Below are 19,019 nucleotides of genomic sequence, written 5' to 3'. Positions count from 1 at the left end.
ATGAAGTGGTAGACACTTCTATCAGTGATGTGCTGAGTTGTGAGGGAGCAAAGAGTGATTGGACATTTGATGTATCTATTGTGGTCATAATCAAACTTTTTGAAGTTGTCTTGGAGATTGATGTGGCCACTAGTTTTCTTGGAGAGTGAGAAAGTGAGGCAATGACTAGGGCTAAAATCTTCATAAAGTCAATCTCCTCATCATCTTCTTTGTCTTCATCGGTAGCTTCTTCCTCTTTATCTTCTTCAACTTCCTTATGTCAAAATGTGTGGGATCAGCATAAGTTTCTTCTTCCTCATCATCACTATCATAATCCATAACATCTATTGGGAAGTCATTTTGTTTATACAAATGATAAAAATTCTTCCACATACTTGTGGCATTCTTAACCATATTCTTTATAACCTTGATCAAAATTGAACAAGTATTAAATCTAAGAGTCATCTTATCTTCATTTTTCTTTAAGGACTCTTTTACCTCAGCATATATCATGCTAGGTAGAAATTGCCTCAGGGTTTATGCATAAATATTTATTGCTTTTTGCATTGCAAAGTCCCATCTTGGCTTAATTTTCTCTAATAATTCATTAGACATTTGGGAGGCTATTTGATCTAGGAATACTTCATTTTCCCATTTTGGTTAACACCAATTCTTCAACCTATTTCTTTTTTGCCTCTTCCTTGGTTTCATACTTCAAGGATTTGAAGTTGGTTATACTTGCACCTTCTTCCATTCATTTCATTTTTTCTTGGAACATGGCAGGAGGTTTGCTAAAGTCAATATCACTACCTTTCTTTCTACACCTCCTTGTGAAGAGTGCAGTGGATGGTTTAGGTGGCTTGGTGATGATCACCTTTCCTTTCTTCTACAAGGGTTCTCCTTCCTTTTCAGACTTATCCTCTACATCTTCATCTATATCTTCTCCTTTGCCTTTAGTTAACATAAGAGGTGTGCTTGATTTTAGTTTTTCTATCCCCCTCTTTCCTTTGTTAACCACTTGTGTGAGCTTTATCTCCAAATCTATCCATGCCTTTGCCTCATCATATGTTCTAAAGTCTGGTGCCTTTGGATCAATAGGTTCATTAATCAGAGCTTCAATGATGCATTTTACTTCATCAATGTTTACCTCATAGGGAAGAGGTTTTACCCATACAATTCTGGGCTTTACTACCTCAATGTAAACTTTTTCATAGTCTACCATGAAGCAAACATAATCTTTGTAATCTTCTACCAATTTCTTGGGTATCTTGAATCTTTTGTTCATTTTCTCCTTGAAGACATCAAAATATTTATCCATAATGCTAACAAAATTCTCTCCCATTTCAAAAACATATTCATTAATTTGATATAATACTGACACATCTTCTCTCCATACTACCATGTCTTTTGAAGGGAAAACCTTATGAACATAGAAAAATAAGCATGTCAACAAAGAACCAAATTTGCAAGGGTTGTTCTTGGAAGTTATAATACTTTCCATGTTTTTGTTGAATTGCTTCAATGACAAATCTGCAAGGTCATATGACAGATTGTTCTTCACAACCTTGTATGCCAAGTGTTAGTAGCAATATGGATTCAGTATTTAAAATTTTAAAGGTGAGATCTTGAATTTCTTTGAACCAAGGTTCAAAGTAGTTCAAAATGGTTCAAAGCAATTCAAAGTGGTTTGATGATTCAATGGGTTCGAAATGTAGATTTGCTAATTTAGAAAAGTTCAAAATCCTACCTCAGTTCATAATTCAAAGTTAGTGTAGAAGTTCAGATGTCATAGTTTGGAGATGTGCCTCAGTCAAAGAACCAAATACCTTCATGGTGAATCTCCAAAGTTCCTAATTTAGAGGTTCAATGTTCAAACTTAAAGATCTAGCTCAAAGAGATCCAATCTTCTTAAGATTGGTCAAATTTGGATCAAATAAAGTTGGTTGCACCAAATCTTAATCATGCACAAAAGCATTGGGAGAAGCTGAAACTCATCTTTATATTGGAAAAAGACCTAAGCACCTAGAGGGATAAGAAGGAAGTTGCAGAGTGTTTAAAAAATATGTAATGATCATGGCACAATGCTTGACTCATAGATAACATGAATAAAAATAACAAGGTAATTACAAGTCGAGTGTGTGGTAACAGTGTGATAATCATCCAATAGAATATCCAAACCCACTTCCAAGTTGTTACGATGTAAAAAATAAAGTTTTTGCACTTTCCAAATCATAAGCCATGGTGATGGGTCAAACTAAACATTCAAAATCATACTAAAATGACCTGGTTATATGAGTATTAGAAAATGTTGACATGAAAGTTGATCTTCAACAACCTCCATAGAAGGCTAGCACTGAGCTTGATAAACTTGAAGCTCATAGGTCAGAACAATGTATAAATAATTGAACTTAAATATTTCTTAAATAGCTTATGCAAGTTCATTGGAGGGTCTTCCAGAAGAATTTTTCTACCTTCAATGGCTAGAGCACCTGCAATTATAGAGTTGTCAAAAGCTAACATCATTACCTGATACTTTTAGTAGTTTGAAAAGCCTGTGACATTTAAATTTAGAGGTATACCAAGAATTGAGGAAATTGAGCATGATGAAGGAAAAACATAGTGCTTGAAGAGAGAATGTATAAGCTTGGGTTGCTGTTATAACTAGTCATTTGGATATATCATGAGCGGTCACAATATTAGGAGGATGTTGAGCCTAGTGTTGTTTCTTACAGTGATGCTGCAACCAAAAGCTCAAAGATTAAAGTAGCTTAGAATAAATATATTGGGTGGGAGGCATTTAGAAAAATTCTAGAGAACAAGGGCTATTTCAGGGGTCTACTTGAAGGTTCCAATGAATATCAAAGACTAATGAGTGATGCATTGGACTATTACAAGAGCACTTTTTTTTTTCTAGAACAAGCATGGTTATGCATGAACCAGTTAGGTGTATTATTAAAACTTTGGCATTGCCTCATTCATCTATCAATTTTATGGGTTTAGAACTTCCACCAAGTGATGATGGCTCATGACTCTATTATGGAGAAGAAGACTTGAATGCAGCCCTCTTAGAGAGACAAAAGGAAATGGACTTGTATGAAGAAGAACATCATAGCTACAAACAATCAAAGAAGCCTAAAGAGGATTCCACCTCAAGCAAGATGATATATGACTTGGAATATATAATGAGGAATATGCATTCTTTTGTTGAAAATATGTCAAGCTATGAAGGAGCAAAACTTTTAAGAAATTGAAATTCTGAAATAGTATCTTTGGATATTAAACAGTTTCTAGAATAATTAAAGTTGGTGGTTGGGGCCACTACAAAAAAAAATGTGTTTTAACTTAGTAGAACATGTGATTGATAGTGGTTTTTCACCTTTAGATATGGATTTTGATGAGAATGAAAGTGATACTAGTGAATCTATTGGTTTAGAAGAAATAGATGAACAACTTAGAATGACAAAAGATAATGATGGGTCTAGTGAAACTTTTATGAATGAATACTCAAATGCCTCAAAGGAGCAGCTAAACAATAGTACATTAGCCAAAAGCTTTGTTCACCCAAAAGATTCTTCCAAATTCAGAGATAAAAAAAAGGTAGAAGTTGATGTTGATTTTAACCTTGTCTAGATTCTTCTCAACTCATTCTCCTCATAACAAGGCATGCCAGGTCTAGCTTTAAATTTACTTGGATTAATGGGTTTGCAATGGCTTGATCATTCAAAGACTAGGTAATACAATTTTTATGGATGTTATCCTAGAGATTCTTATAGTTTGATCTTGTAGTAGAAAGTGATACAAGCTAGTTGCCAAGATATGATATAGTATATCATCATAATCATTGTATCAATAGTCCAACTTGTGTGCTAACATGTAATATGCTAGGTGGCAGAAAAGAGGCACACAAATTATTTTGAAAGACCTTCCCCCCCACATACATTGGTAATTTAGAATGTGAAAATCCAATCCTTGACATGTAATGTAATTAAAAACATCAAATTATTTGAGTGTGGGCTTAAACTATGCTGCTATATAAAGATATAAGAAAATGTTTATAAAATATAAACATATGGGAAAGGGGGAAATTAGTTTCATGTTCTTGAGAGGTTGTCAGGGACTAAAAATAATATGAAATGGGAAATCATATGGTTTTCAAGATTCAATTAGGGAAACTAAAAAGTTTTCACAAGAAATGTGAAGAGAATAAATAAGCCAGCAACAGTGAGAAGAAGGGGTTCCATCTTTTCTCTCTGAGACTATAGACTATGGGCTACAACAAAACGAGAGAGTTTCTAGATTTGTTCCATTTTTCTTGTGATGCTGTGGGAAGTGAAGCTAGTGTTTATTTTCTCTTCTCTAAAATATGTGTTAGAAAATAAGAAAATATTGATTTCTTTATGTAATATATAGAAGGAGCTTCAGCTTTCTTTAATGGTGACTATAATTGCAAATGTGTAATAAGTTCCTTGTATCTTTTATGCTTTAGGGAAGGGAGACTTGGAAGTTTATTGCATATCAATACCTAGAGTTTGAGCGATCCTCTTTGCACTAATTGTGATCTTTGTGTCACTTTAGTTTTCTCTAAAATGTGCTTTTACTGTTGCTATTTCTTGTATACATTTTGATTGCAAGATATATTCATAACTTTGTTTCTTCACTTTCTCAAGAAGATGGAAAATGTGTTTCTTGATTTTTTCCTTTGTATTATGTTGGGGTAAATTGACTTTGTGTCATTTGTTGTCTACTTTCTTATAGTCATTTAGTTTTTCCACATCTACTTTGTGTTTATAGGTAGATGTTTGTAATCCTTTTGTGCTTTCTGGTTAAAAGTATCCATATTTAATTCATTATAAATCATATACAGGGAGCTATACCTAGATAAATTCAAAGGGTGCTTACACTCTTTCAATAGTGAAGTGACCCAACTATTAGTGTTAATTAGTCTTCTTACTTGGGCATTTAGAGTTATATTTGTACATATTTCTTCAGAGGACAATCTATTCACTAACAAATTTTTGGTGACTCTACTAGGGATCTTGAAGTGAAGATTTAAGTGCCTAACATTTGTTTCCTTAGTTTTATGATTATCTCTATATGTAGGAGATTTGTGACTCTATACAAAGACCATGTTGGATATAGAAGTCAGAAGACCAAGGCCAAACCCTTCTCTCTTGGAACTTTATCAAATTGACGATAAAGTGTTACGTGATTTTGTGGACAATTTTAGAGAAAGTATTTCCAAGGGTATCCAAAAAAATAAGCTTTCAAGATTATGCAAGATTGTGGCTACTATGGAATTGCCTCTGCGCAAGATTTTACAAGTTGATAGACTTGCAAGAACTTGAAGAGAAAGTGGCTCAATTGAAGAAGCATTTGGAGGTAGATGATGATGAATGTCTTGTTATCTCAGTCTCACCCATGTAGTTCAATCACCTTGTGATGAATGACCAAGAAATATAGCCAGAGTTACTCCAGCCTCATGTTGATCTAGTTTCAATGGATGAGAATATATGTGACAGAAATGGAGAAAGGGTAAGCAATAATGATACAATCTTGCCTCAAGTTTCTTCTTCATCTCATATATAAAGTTTTACAATAGAAGATCATGATGATCATCGATTGTTTAAAAATTTAATTGGAGTGCTTTTGGGAAATGTCTTAGTAGAAAATAAATGATTAAAACTAACAAAAAGTTGTGAGAACATTGGCTCTTTGAATATGAATGCTGAAAAGGACCCAATGTTGAAAAGGACCCTATTTTGGAATCTTTTCACTTTAGAAATAGTGTAGCAGCAAACCTTATTGTTAATGCTAATAGTACCTCTAAATCTTTCTCTCTTCTATGCTTTGAAAGTTTTAGATTTGGAAGTGTTAATGGTCATCTTGTTTCAGAAGTTTCTAGTTATCAAAAAATAGGCAACTTGCTACAGGAATTTCAATCTTTCACTTTTGATGAAATAGGTGAAAATAATGTTGGTCATCTTTCTTTAAAGAGTCTTCATGGTGAATTTTTTAAGAATAACATGCAACCTGAAAGTGAACTTCCCACTTTCATGAAAAATGAAGATGATTTCTCATGCTTGAAAATGAGCAATCAGCCCATGGAAGGATCTGATTGGTTTCAAGATGAAATATGTAATTATGACGAGGTGAGAGTGTATGTGGAAGAGTTTCCTTCTCATGATAATTATATGCTGAAGTTACCACTCAACTTGTAGATAACCCAACCGAGGCATGGAGAGGCACATTCCTTGATCAAGAAGAAGAAATCATTGATGAATTCTTGTTATCTCTTCAACTGAAAGACCTCTCTCAAGTCAGTCCATTTGATGATGATCCAATTCTTCATGAAGATGAGGTGAGAATGCCTTTGGATGAAACTCCTTGTGCTGATTTTCTTCTTGAAGAAAAGAGGTATGAAGTTGGCTTTCAATATAGTGATGAGTCATTTGGTATATTCAAGGACACTCTTCTTAATGAGGAAGAAGATATCATAGAAACATTCCTAGCATCACTCAAGTTGGACCATCACTTTAATGATGACTCAGATACTCATTCAAATCAGATTGAGAATGAAGAATTCATTGTTGTTTTTTCTTTTCATTCATCTATACTTGGTTTTGCTGATTTGGATTGTGGGAGAAATGTTGAAACATGTAATGGCATTTTGAAAAGAGAAAAGGATGGAATGTGTGACATGTTTGATGACATTTTGGTTCTTGAAAGAGATGAGGGAAACACACATTCAAGGGTTGATCCCATGTTGGATGAGGTGTCTCTATGGCTGAAAGTTGACCATGAAATCAAATACCATGTACAAGAATTGAATCTTCATGACAACATTTTCAGGTATGGTACATCATTTTTTAGTGAGGTTTCTACATTGTGTTTTTTCAGCTTGAACTGAGATCTGACCCTGTGGATATGAAAACTCAATTCTTGAATGAAGAAGAGTGCTATGAAGAGTTATGGCTATTAAGAAAAGAGTGTTGGATCAGCATGTGCATGTGCACTTTCAGTTTGAAGGTTAGCATAGAAAGAGTCATCAACAAGCAATGGTATGGAGCTTCTTTATTAAGACATGGCTTGCTGATCCAGAAAAGCTTCTACTTCTCCTAGTCAATAAATGGATTTGCATGAATTATTTTTTCTTCTAGTTTTCATGGTAGGTTCTCATCCTACCTTTGTAAATATTGTAAATATGTTTTGGTGTGCATAGTGTTAGTTGAATAATGTACAAGATTTGTGCTTGCTAGTAGTTAGGTGTTTTTGGTTAGTTGGATTTTCCCTGCTCCCCTCCACCCTCTCTGCAAGTAGCTCCCAATTTTCTTGGTGGACTCTATTGCCCAATGGTTAAGGCACTCATCTTTTTCTTGAGATTATTGGAGTTCTTTGCTTTTGCACCAAAATCAATCTCATAGTTAGAGCCCCTGTTAGTACCAATATGGGCTCAGTATTTAAAATTTTAAAGGTGAAATCTTGAACCTCTTTGAACCAAGGTTCAAATTAGTTTGAAATGGTTCAAAGAAATTCAAAGTTGTTCAATGATTCAATGGGTTTGAAATGTAGATTTTTTAATTAAGAAAATTTCAAAATCTAGCCTCAGTTCATAATTCAAGGTTATTGTTGAAGTTTAGAGGTCATAGTTTGGAGATGCACCTCAGTCAAAGAAAAAAATACCTTCATGGTGAATCTTCAAAGTTCCTAATTTAGAGGCTCAATGTTTAAACTCAAAGACCTAGCTCAAAGAAATCCAAGCTTCTTTTGGTTAAATTTGGATCAAATAAAGTCAATTGCACCAAATCTTAATCATGCACAAAAGTATTGGGAGAAGTTGAAACTCATCCTTATATTGGAAAAAGACTTGAGCACATGGAGGGATAGGAAGGAAGTTGCAAAGTGTTTTCAAATAATGTAATGATCATGGCATGATGCTTGAATCATAAATAACATCCATAAGAATATCAAGGTAAGTACAAGTCAAGTGTGTGGTAATAGTGTGATAATCATCTAATAGAATATCCAAACCCACTTTCGAGTTGTTATGAAGTTAAAAATGAAGTTTTTACACTTGCCAAATCATAAGCCGTGGTGATGGGTCAAACTAAACATTCAAAATCATACCAAAATGACCTAGTTCTATGAGTAATAGTAAATGTTGACATGAAAGTTGATCTTTAGCAAACTCCATAGAAGGCTAGCACCGAGCTTGATAAACTTGAAGCTTGCAGGTTAGTAGGATGTATTAATAATTGAAATTCTATTTATCTTAAACAACCCGTGAAATTTCATTGGAGGGTCTTCTAGAATAATTTTGTCACCTAAAATTACCTAATAGTTTTGGTAGTTTGAAAAGCCTATGACATTTAAATTTAGAGGTATCCTAGGAATTGAGGACATTGAGCATGATGAAGTTAAAACATAGTTCTTGAAGAGAGAATGTATAAGCTCGAGTTGCTATTATAACCAATCATTTGGATATATCATGAGCGGTCACAATATCAGGAGGATGTTGAGCCTAGTGTTGTTGGTTATAGCGATGCTACAACCAAAAGCTCAAAGTTGAAAGTAGCTCAAAATAAAGATATTTGGTGGGAGGCATTTAGAAAAAGTCTAGAGAATAAGGGCTATTTCACGGGTCTACTTGAAGTATCCAATGAATGCCAAAGACTAATGAGTGATGCATTGGGCTATTACAGGAGCACATTTTTAATTTTTTTCTAGAACAAGCATGGTTATGCACAAACCAATTAGGTGTATTAATGAAACTTTTGCATTGCCTCATTCATATGCCAATTTTATTTGTTTAGAACTTCCACCAAGTGATGATGACTCATGACTCTATAATGCAAAAGAAGAATTGAATGCAACCCTCTTAGAGAGACAAAAGGAAATGGACTTTAATGAAGAAGAGCATTATAGGTACAAAAAATCAAAGAAGCCTAAAGAGGATTCCACCTCAAGGAAGATGATGGATGATTTTAACTTGGAAGATATAACAAAGAATATGCATGCTTTTTAAAAAAATATGTCAAGCTATGAAGGAGTAGAACTTCCAAGAAATGAAAATTCTGAAACAATATCTTTGGATATGAGATAGTTTCTCAAAGAAATAAAGTCAATGATTGAGGCCACTACAGAAAAAAAATGTGTTTCCACTCAGGGAAACTATGTGGTTCATAGTGGTTGTTCATCTTCAGATATGGATTTTGATGAGAATGAAAGTGATACTTGTGAATCTATTGGGTTAGAAGAAATGAATGAACAACTTAGTATGACAAAAGATAATGATGGGTCTAGTGACACTTTTATGAATGAATACTTAGATGAATTGAGGGAGTAGCTAAACAATAGTACGTTAGCCAAAATCTTTTTTCACCTAGAAGATTCTTCTAAACTCGAAGATAAAAATAAGGTAGAAACTAATGTTCAAAGGAGTGTGGATGATGAGTTGATGCTAGTTGATGTTGATTTTAAGCTTGTCGAGAGTCTTCTCAACTCATTCTCCTCACAACAAGGCATGCCAGGTCCTGCTTCAAATTTACTTGGATTAATGGGTTTGTGATTTCCTAATGATTCAAAGACTAGGTAATGTAATTTTTATGCATGTTATCCTAGACGTTCTTATAGTTTGAGCTTGTTTTAGAAAGTGATACAAGCTAGTAGTCCAATTTGTGTGCTAACATGTAATATGCTAGGTGGCAACAAAGAGGCACGTAGATTATTTTGAAAGACCTTCCCCCCCCCCCACATACATTAGTAATTTAGCATGTGAAAATCCAATCCTTGACATGTAATGTAATTAAAAACATCAAATGATTTGAGTGTGGGCTTAAAATATGCCACTATATAAAGATATAAGACAATGTTTATAATTATATTACCACATGGGAAAGGGGGAAATCAGTTTTGTGTTCCTGAGAGCTTGCCGAGAATTGAAAATAGAATCAAATGGGAAATCATAAGGTTTTAAAGATTTAGTTAGGGAAACTGAGAATTTTTGACAAGAAATTCAAAGAGAATAAATAAGCTAGCAGCAATGAGAAGAAGGGGTTTCATCTTTTCTCTCCGAGACTACAGACTCTGGGCTATAACAAAAGGAGAGGTTTTCTTGATTTGTTCCATTTTTCTTGTGAAGCTATGGGAAGAGGAGCCAGTGTTTATTTTCTCTTTTTTGAACTATGTTTTAGAAAATAAGAGAATTTTGGTTTGTTTATTTAATACAGAGAAGGAGGTTCATCTTTCTTTAATGGTGACTATAATTGCAAATGTGTAATAAGGTCCTTGTATCTTTTATGCTTTAGGGAAGGGAGAATTGGAAGTTGATTACATATCAAAACCTAGAATTTGAGCAATCCTCTTTCCACTAATCATGATGTTTGTGTCACTTTCATTTTCTCTAAAATGTGCTTTTACTATCATTGTTTCTTGTATACATTTTGATCGCAAGATATATTCATAACTTTGTTTCTGAACTTTCTCAAGAAGATGGAAAATGTGTTTATTGATTTCATCCTTTGTAATATGTCGAGGTAAATGGAATTTATGTCATTTTCTATCTATTTCCTTGTAGTTGTTTAGTTTTTCTGCATCTACTTTGTGTTTACAAGTAGATGTTTGTATTCCTTTTATGCTTTCTTCTTAAAAGCATCCATAGTTAATTCATTGTAAATAATATATAGGGAGTTGTACCCATATAAATTTAGATGGTACTTACACTCTTTTAATAGTGAAGTGATGCAACTATTAGTGCTGATTAGTCTTCTTACTTGGGCATTTAGAGTCATATTTGTACATATTTCTTTAGAGGATAATCTATTCACTAACACCAAGTCAAGAACTTCACATGACACACTATTGAGATGGCTTGAACTATAAATCTTGTGGGATATCATATGTATACCAAATTTTAGTTCTACATTAGTTACACTACTAATCTTCATGCCTATGTCATCCCAATTGGCTATGATTTTCTTTTTTGACTCCACCTGACCTAGGGTTTTAGTCACTTTGGCCTTGGTGAGCATGGGAAGACTAGTAATGCACTGAATCATCTTCTTAATGATCACGACTAGTTTCTCAAGCCATAACTAACTGTTGTGAACTCAGCTAAAGATGTATCTAATGCATTTTATTTGAAAGCTTTGTGATAGGCAAGGAATGTGCATTAAACCCTTGTCTTTGAAATATTTATGCTCAGGTTTAAGAATCCCATTCACACATAGTTCACCTAGGGTTTCATCCATTTCTACAATTTCAATTTTATCAATTACACACTTAAAATGAGTTCAGATGTCATTAATGTGAAGTACCTTTGGAGGAATTTGTGATTGAACTTTGTTTGGGTTGAGGGTTTCAACAACCATTGACACAAGTTTGAAATTAGGTGCTTTCCATTCTACTCCTTAGACCAACATCTCTGACCTTTTCCTTACTTTTCTACTATTGCTTGATGCCATGGCTACTCGGTAAGCTGTGAAAACTTTGAAGAACTTAGTTGCAAATTCTGCTCGAAGTCACTTGGTTGCTTTGCAATTCACTTCTTTGCAATAACACTTAAATTACTCTATGAAAATGAATTCAATTTCCTCCTTTTTGTTAAAATTTTTCCATTAATTCTTGGTACAAAGGTAGCTATGATGACATCATGCTTGAAAGGCTATCATCCACTATCTATTTGGATTGCTTGATAAAGGCTTCTTAACTCGATAATCAAACATATTCTTGTTACTCCTGAATTTTCTCAATAGAGTCCAGACACAACCTTGCTCAGTATAGAAGTCAACTCAGTGATAACTAATAGCAATCTCACTTAATGATCCTTTTGTATCTTGAAGACTAATTTGGATCTTCACTTCCTTTCAATAGGAACTATTTGGATGTGATCTTGACAATACAGTTCTAGTTCTTCCTTAAGAATTTAGTTAGAAATGGTGGAGTCACCCACTTCTTGAATTACATGACCATCATTTATTGAACTAGCATGCTCGATAGATTTAGGAATTCATTGCTGTCTCATTTGCTTTCTGATGTTATATACTTTTTTCTTCTTTTCATCTTCAATTATGCCTATAATCATGCAATTTTTAGCTAGATCAACAAGTTTGGTACAAGTGAAACATCTTATGGTGGTATCTTTTCTTCTCATGTGATGTTTAACACAATTCATGCCAATGTGTCCAAATTCTCCACATTAATGACATCTACACCAAGTTTTGTAGTCCCAACGAAATATTGCTTTCACAATTTGTTCTGCTAGATTGAATGACTTAGTTTTGCAATTTGATGCCTTGTGATCTTGTTTCTTACATTTGTGACACTTGCATTCATTAGCCTTGTGACCATGCTGGCTTCAATTGTAGAATTTACCATTGAATTTTTCTTTACCATTACTCCAATATATGTTTGATGTATGATCTATCTTACCACAGTGATTACATGTAGGTCTTTTATTCCTTTGAGCACCTTGTTTGGAGGATTCACCTTCTTCTTTTTATCCAATTCCTACTTTACCCTTTTGCCTATAGAGATTTTGCTCATTAAGTTGATTTAATTGATTCATGTCTTCTTGAGATTTCATCATTCTTTCATTGATTTTCTTTTCAATGTTTAGGTCATTTTTCAATCTTTCACTAATTTTCTTTTCAAACCACAACTCATTTATTATTCTTTCATTGATTTGTCTTTCCAAATTTAGATCATTTATTAATCTTTCATTAATCTATCTTTGGCTCATGATTTCCTCAATTGCATTGGAGATTTGATCCATTAGATCTACATGCTGAAGGGATTGGTTCTGAATTTCATTTTTCTTCCATCCATTTCTTCTTTCATCTTGTTACTTTGTTCCAAGATTATTATTTTTTGATTAGTAAATGGTCAATGGCTAGGATAATTAATTATTAATAAAAATTAAATAGATAGAACAATGTTCTCCCATTCAAATGGGCACTAGTAGGAAAAAAAAGGGAAAGAAAACCTCTAGTCTAGGCCAACACCATGGTCCTTTATTGTTACAACACGAAAGGGGGATACCCCAGTCAAATTTATCTTGTCTCTAATATTACATTAAAAAGATCAATATTACAATATAATTGAGCATCAAGCTCCTAAATATATTACATGATCTTTTAGAGAAATTCCATCACTTTGTTTATGTTCATGTGGAGCTATCAAGAATGCATGCCCCTATCTTAATGGCTTGCCACTCAAACTATTTAATCATAAGAATGATAGAATTCTTAAAATAAAAAAACTATCTATAACTAAATTTATAATTCCTAAAATCATCTAAATTAATGAAGATTTAAACTAGGAGGAGTCTAAAATGGTTACCTAAACTTATCAAGAGAAGTAAGACATATCAACCAAATCTAAACTTAGAAAAGAATACATAAAAGCTAAAGCTTAACTAAAGAACATCAACAGAAAAGAAGGAAACATCTAGACCAAAGCATTAGTCTAAATTAATTAGTCTAAACTAATACGAAGGAAAACTAGGTAGCAAATGGATACTACTACCACCCTAGTCTTGCATCTGATACTATACATCAGAATATTGAAACCACACCACAACATATGATTATTGGATTAACCAAAACATAAAATATTAATGAAAATAAGGATCATACCATTCAATCTGAGTCATCCTAAGTATATCTCTAGAACCATTAGCCACGGAGCATCCAAATCCAAAATCCTCAAAGAACAATAGAAGAAACCAAATTTCTTATCATCTACTGCATAACCCAAATAAGATATATACAAGCATTTGGGAGATTACATATCAGCATACATCAAGATCTATATAGATTCTCATTTCCAAGATCCTGTGTTATGTTGCTACACCATACATTAGAGAATTATTAACATAATTATAATTTTAAAAAAAACATATCATAGAACAACAATTAATAAGGAAAAACCCTAATACAGTGATTCGATTAACCTACTGCAAAAATAGAGAAGAAATTCCTTTAATAGCACCTTATTCTTTAAAAACCAATACACTATCTAGATAATAGTCTATTAAATCAGAACAAAATAAAAGTAAGGATCCAAATAATAGCATAATCCACGAAGGCATCCAAACCAGAACAATGCCAGGGATAATAAAATATACCAAACTACTTGATATTAGTTGTATACCAAATTATGTTATACAAAATTTAGGGTAAGACCATAGTTCCATGCGTCTGAATCTATGAGGATTCATATATCAAGAATCCAGAGTTTGTAATTTAAAAAACAAAAATTAAAGTATCATAATGAAGTTAATAGTTACAATAAATTATGAATAGAATAGAGGACTAAGTACCAAACCCTAAGACCTAATAACTTCTAGCTATCTACCAAAAAAATATGCAAGACTACCCGAAAAAACATAAACATTACACTTTCTTGTAGAACGCCATAATGACCTTAGGGATATCATTAGGGTTCTCAAGATAAAAGTTTAGAGGGAATTCAACATCAAATTTAGCCTAGCTAGTATTCTCCTAATTTAGAGTGCAAAAATCTAGGGCATCAAGATTATCGAAGACCACTCCAAGTTGCATATAAGTATTGAACAAATTGAGGTCATTTGTTAACCATGCTCTACTTTCATCCACAACAATTCCTCTCCATCATAGTAGAAATTGAATACTTGCCTCCATCTTGGTCCATTCTTGGTAGAAGGAAAGATCTTTGTAGATAACTAGTGAAGGACACTGATATGCTATCTCTAAATTAGGTGACCCAAGCGAGAGCTCCATTTATTTCTCTAGAAGAGGAATGTGGCATTTATCATCTATGTTATAAACTACTTTTTCAAGACCCTTCCTCCAAACTAGATCAAAGACACTAGAACATAGACTAATAATATCCCTTGGTTCAATCTTTGCTCTTGCCATACAACCAATAAAATAGCCAATTATGTCACTATTCATCCTCCATGAAAATTTTTAATTGAACCCCTTAACTAATGGCTCTGCTTACAGCAATCCTGGTCATGTCATTCACCAATCTAAGAATTCTATTCCATCTTTTTGGTTTGTCATTACAAAGGAATGCCATGGTGTGATATTTAGTAGCATGGTAAACACTAGTGTTTGATTCCATCCTCAGGGAAAAGGCATCAACTAAAAATGATAGATGACAACAACACCCTAGAAGAAGACAAAGGTAACTGAAACCCCTTGAAGTACACCAAATCATGATGATAGCTGATGAAGTCATCATCATAAACCTAAACATAGGGTGGCCTTAAATACTAGATGATGATGTAAACATAATCAAAATGATCAAAAACAACAATGCCAACAAAAGCAATTAAAAGCCCACTCAATGAGATGATGAAAAATTAGAGTATATAAAATGGGAATATCCTAAAAACAATATTTAAGGAAAAAAACCAAGACAAAAGGAAAAAAAAATAAGAATATGGATCAAATATATAATGATATTTATGAATCTATTTATGAATCCATATATATATATATATAACTATAAATATAAAAGGAAACGGATGGAAAAGTAGTATCTACGATGAAAAAACCCAAGACAAACGACGAACAAAATAATATACATAGACCAAATACAAATTGATATATAAATCTATTTATGAAAGCTTATATGTATGTATATAAATATATAAATATATAAATATATATATATATATCTGTGTCTATGTCTATGTGTGTATATGAATGTATATATGTATATATATATATATATATATATATATATATATATATATATATATATATATATCAATATAAATATAACTATAAATATGTAATAGAAACAATGATAGAGGTCAGGTACAGATACACAGAAGTCTAGATAAATTGATCAAACTATAAACTAGAAAAAAAAGGAACATCATTGATATCCAAAGCATTAACACCATCTGCCCCCAAATTTTCTAAACAATCAACCTTCTAATTACCTTCTCAAAGAATGTGGTAGATCCTACTATCTACAAACTGATCTAAAAGAGCAAGGACTTCCTCTAGCTTTGAGTTAAGAACCCAATTGGGAGTTGCTAGTTTCCTAATTGTATTTAATATAATATGAGAATCTCCTTCAATGATAACTTTGGATAATCCTAACTTATGACACAACTGAAAACCTTGATCAAAAGCCTCTAATTCTACCAGAGTATTGGAAGTAGGCTGAATCAACATAGCTTTCTTGGCTACCCAATTCCTTAAGTCATCATTAATTATGTAGCCTATACCTATCATCCTAGGGTTACCTCTAGAAACACCATCAAAATTGAGTTTAGCCCAACCTTTCAGAGGTAGAGTTCACTTACAATTGTCTCTTGCCTCCTTACTTTTCTTGGAATAGATTTGGGGAGGCTTAATCAATTTTGACCAATTCTTCTTCATTTGACCATCCCAATTAGAAAAGGATCCTTCTTCTTTACAAACATTCCTATGGTGTGAATTTTCTATTTCAATAATGCTAGCTTCTATTTTTAATATTAATTCTTTAGGCTACATTTCTACATTATGAAAAATATGCCTATTCCTTTCCTTCAAAATTTTCCATACCATGATGGAAGGACATATGTTCCAAAGTTTATTATAAATGCCATTAACCAAATTCATGGGCCATTCCTTGGAGATCAATGAAAGATTTTTGCAAAGGCGTAGACCACCTTAACAATTGTTTAAGTCATTCCCATCATCTTTGGGAGAATGGGTAGTTAAATAAAAGATGATGTGAGTCCTCATAGCTATGTTTACATAACACACATCTAGAAGGGCCATGAAAACTAAATTTACATAACCTTTTAGTAGTCAATATTATACTCTAAAAAGCTAACCATAAAAAGAATCCTGTCTTTGGAAGGCATGCTAAATCGTAGCATAGTTTAAGTGGAGTATCCACTCTGTCCCATTTTTTAGAATGAATCAAAGCCTTGTAACCACTTTTCACACTATACTTCCCATCATTTGAAGTTTCCCAAATAAGTTCATCTTTCCTCTATGTTTTCTTAATCCTCCTATTTGCTAATATCTTTTCATAAGCTTTAATTGCATTTGAATCCAAACCTAAACCATCCAAAGGTTTCCACATCCATCTTGGTTTACCTTTTGAAATATTCTTAGTCTTGTAATCACAGACTTTGTTCCCCCATAGATTACATAATTTTCCTTTGATTTCCTTAGGGAAAGAGCTATGATGGAGAGTAGGATGCCCATTCCAAGAATCCTCCCAAAATAGTGCCTCGTCACCCTTACCTACATCCCAAGTAAGAAATTTGCAAACCAAATGATGATATTCTATCATAAAGTTCCAGCTCTCAGAATCTTTAGGTAGGGTCTTCATCCTAAAAGTCAAAAGATAGTCATCTACACTAAGATATTTATTATATAGGATCTTAGCCCATTTATGTTCTCTTTCCCTATAGAGACGTAATATAAGTTTGGCACCTAGGGCTTCATTTTTCCATTGTAAATTCTTAATCCCCAAACCACCCATGTCCTTAGGTTTATAGATGTTTTTCCATTTGATGAGCACCAATTTTTTGTCTTCTTCACAATCATTCTAGAGAAATTTTTTGAGTTTAGATTCAAATTTTAGAAGAAGATGCTTGGGAAGAGGAAGATAAGAAAGAGGGAAGATTGGAATGGCACATAAAACTAATCTAATCTTGATACTCTTTCTAGCCTTTGTCAATCATTTACAGTCCTTCTAGCTACCAAGCCTTGGATCTATTTTTTCCAAAGTGTTGCACCATACTTTACTAGATTTTAGTACTTTCTCCAAGGAAATTCCCAAATACTTGCAGGGGAATAACCCCTTCTTATAACCCATGATTTTACATATCTAAAATTCTATTTCAGGTCTTGTTTTAAAAAAATAAATCTCAGATTTAAACTGATTCACTTTTTGCCCTGATCCTTCCATATAAGATTTAATAATGTTTTTAAAACCAAGAGCCTTAGTAACTATACTTTTTCCAGATAGAATAATGTCATTAACATACTATTGATGTGTGATATTGGACACGTTATTGGTAATAGTAATACCTGAAATCTTTTGATTTTTTGGAGCATCAACCACCCCTCTCCCAAAGGCCTCTGCCATGATAATGTAAAGAGAAGGAGATAATGGATCTCCTTGTCTCATACCTCTAGATATATCAAAAAAACCTTCGTGTGTTCCATTAATAAAGACAAAGATTTTGGGAGAGGATATGATATTAAAAATGAGGTTAATCCATTGATGGGAAAACCCAAATGCTTTAAGAACCTTGCAAAGGAACCACTAATCAACTTTGTCGTATGCTTTTTGAATGTCTAATTTCATAAACATGCATGCTTATTTGTTCTTATATGTAGAGTGAAATGTCTCTTGAATGGTAATAATGCCATCAAGAATGGACCTGCCTGGGACAAATCCTATTTGTTCCTTTGAAATAATCTTTGGAAGGATACCCTTGAGTCTGTTAGCTAAGACCTTAGAAAATATTTTTTAAACAATGTTACAAAGAGCAATTGGTTTGATGTATCCTATGGTCTTAGGCTTTGATTTTTTTGGAATCAAAGTGAGTAAGGAACGATTGATTTCCAATAGCAGAGCACCACCATTTCTAGAGGCTTCAATAGCTTTCTAGAGATCTATACCAATAATATCCTAGTATTTTTGGAAAAAGAAGACTTGAAAACCATCTAGGCCCTATCATTTATTTGGATTCATTTTAAAGACTACTGACGTGACCTCTTCTAGAGTAATAAGTTTATTCAAAATCTTATTGTCTTCTGTTGCTACAATTTTTGGGATCACTTTGAGTAGATTAACTTGTGTGGCTCTATTGGACCCTTCATAATTGTTTAAAATGTTCTTAAATTATTCAATGAAGGTATCATAAATTTCACTAGGTTTATTAGTTTAGATCCCCAAGTGATTTTTAATACATGATATTTTACTCTTTTCTCTATTGTATAGAGTAGATTTGTGAAAAAATTTCATATTTCAATCCCCTTCCTTTAACCATCTCTCTCTTGACTTTTGTCTCCAAAAAATTTCTTCTTTAGATAGAA

At 33.0% G+C, this 19,019-nt stretch overlaps 2 pseudogenes; both read left to right on the top strand.

Moving 5' to 3' along the window:
- Positions 1 to 755: 755 nt before the first annotated feature.
- LOC149545003 (protein ecdysoneless homolog) lies at positions 756 to 3,714 on the top strand (annotated as a pseudogene).
- A 2,288-nt stretch (positions 3,715 to 6,002) lies between these two features.
- On the top strand, positions 6,003 to 9,571 carry LOC149545002 (protein ecdysoneless homolog; annotated as a pseudogene).
- The last annotated feature ends 9,448 nt before the right edge of the window (positions 9,572 to 19,019 follow it).

This window comes from Cupressus sempervirens, chromosome 8, assembly GCF_028749045.1.
Source record: "Cupressus sempervirens isolate cs-2001-9-10 chromosome 8, ASM2874904v1, whole genome shotgun sequence".
NCBI classification, from domain to species: domain Eukaryota; kingdom Viridiplantae; phylum Streptophyta; class Pinopsida; order Cupressales; family Cupressaceae; genus Cupressus; species Cupressus sempervirens.
This window is presented reverse-complemented; position numbering and strand designations above follow the sequence as displayed.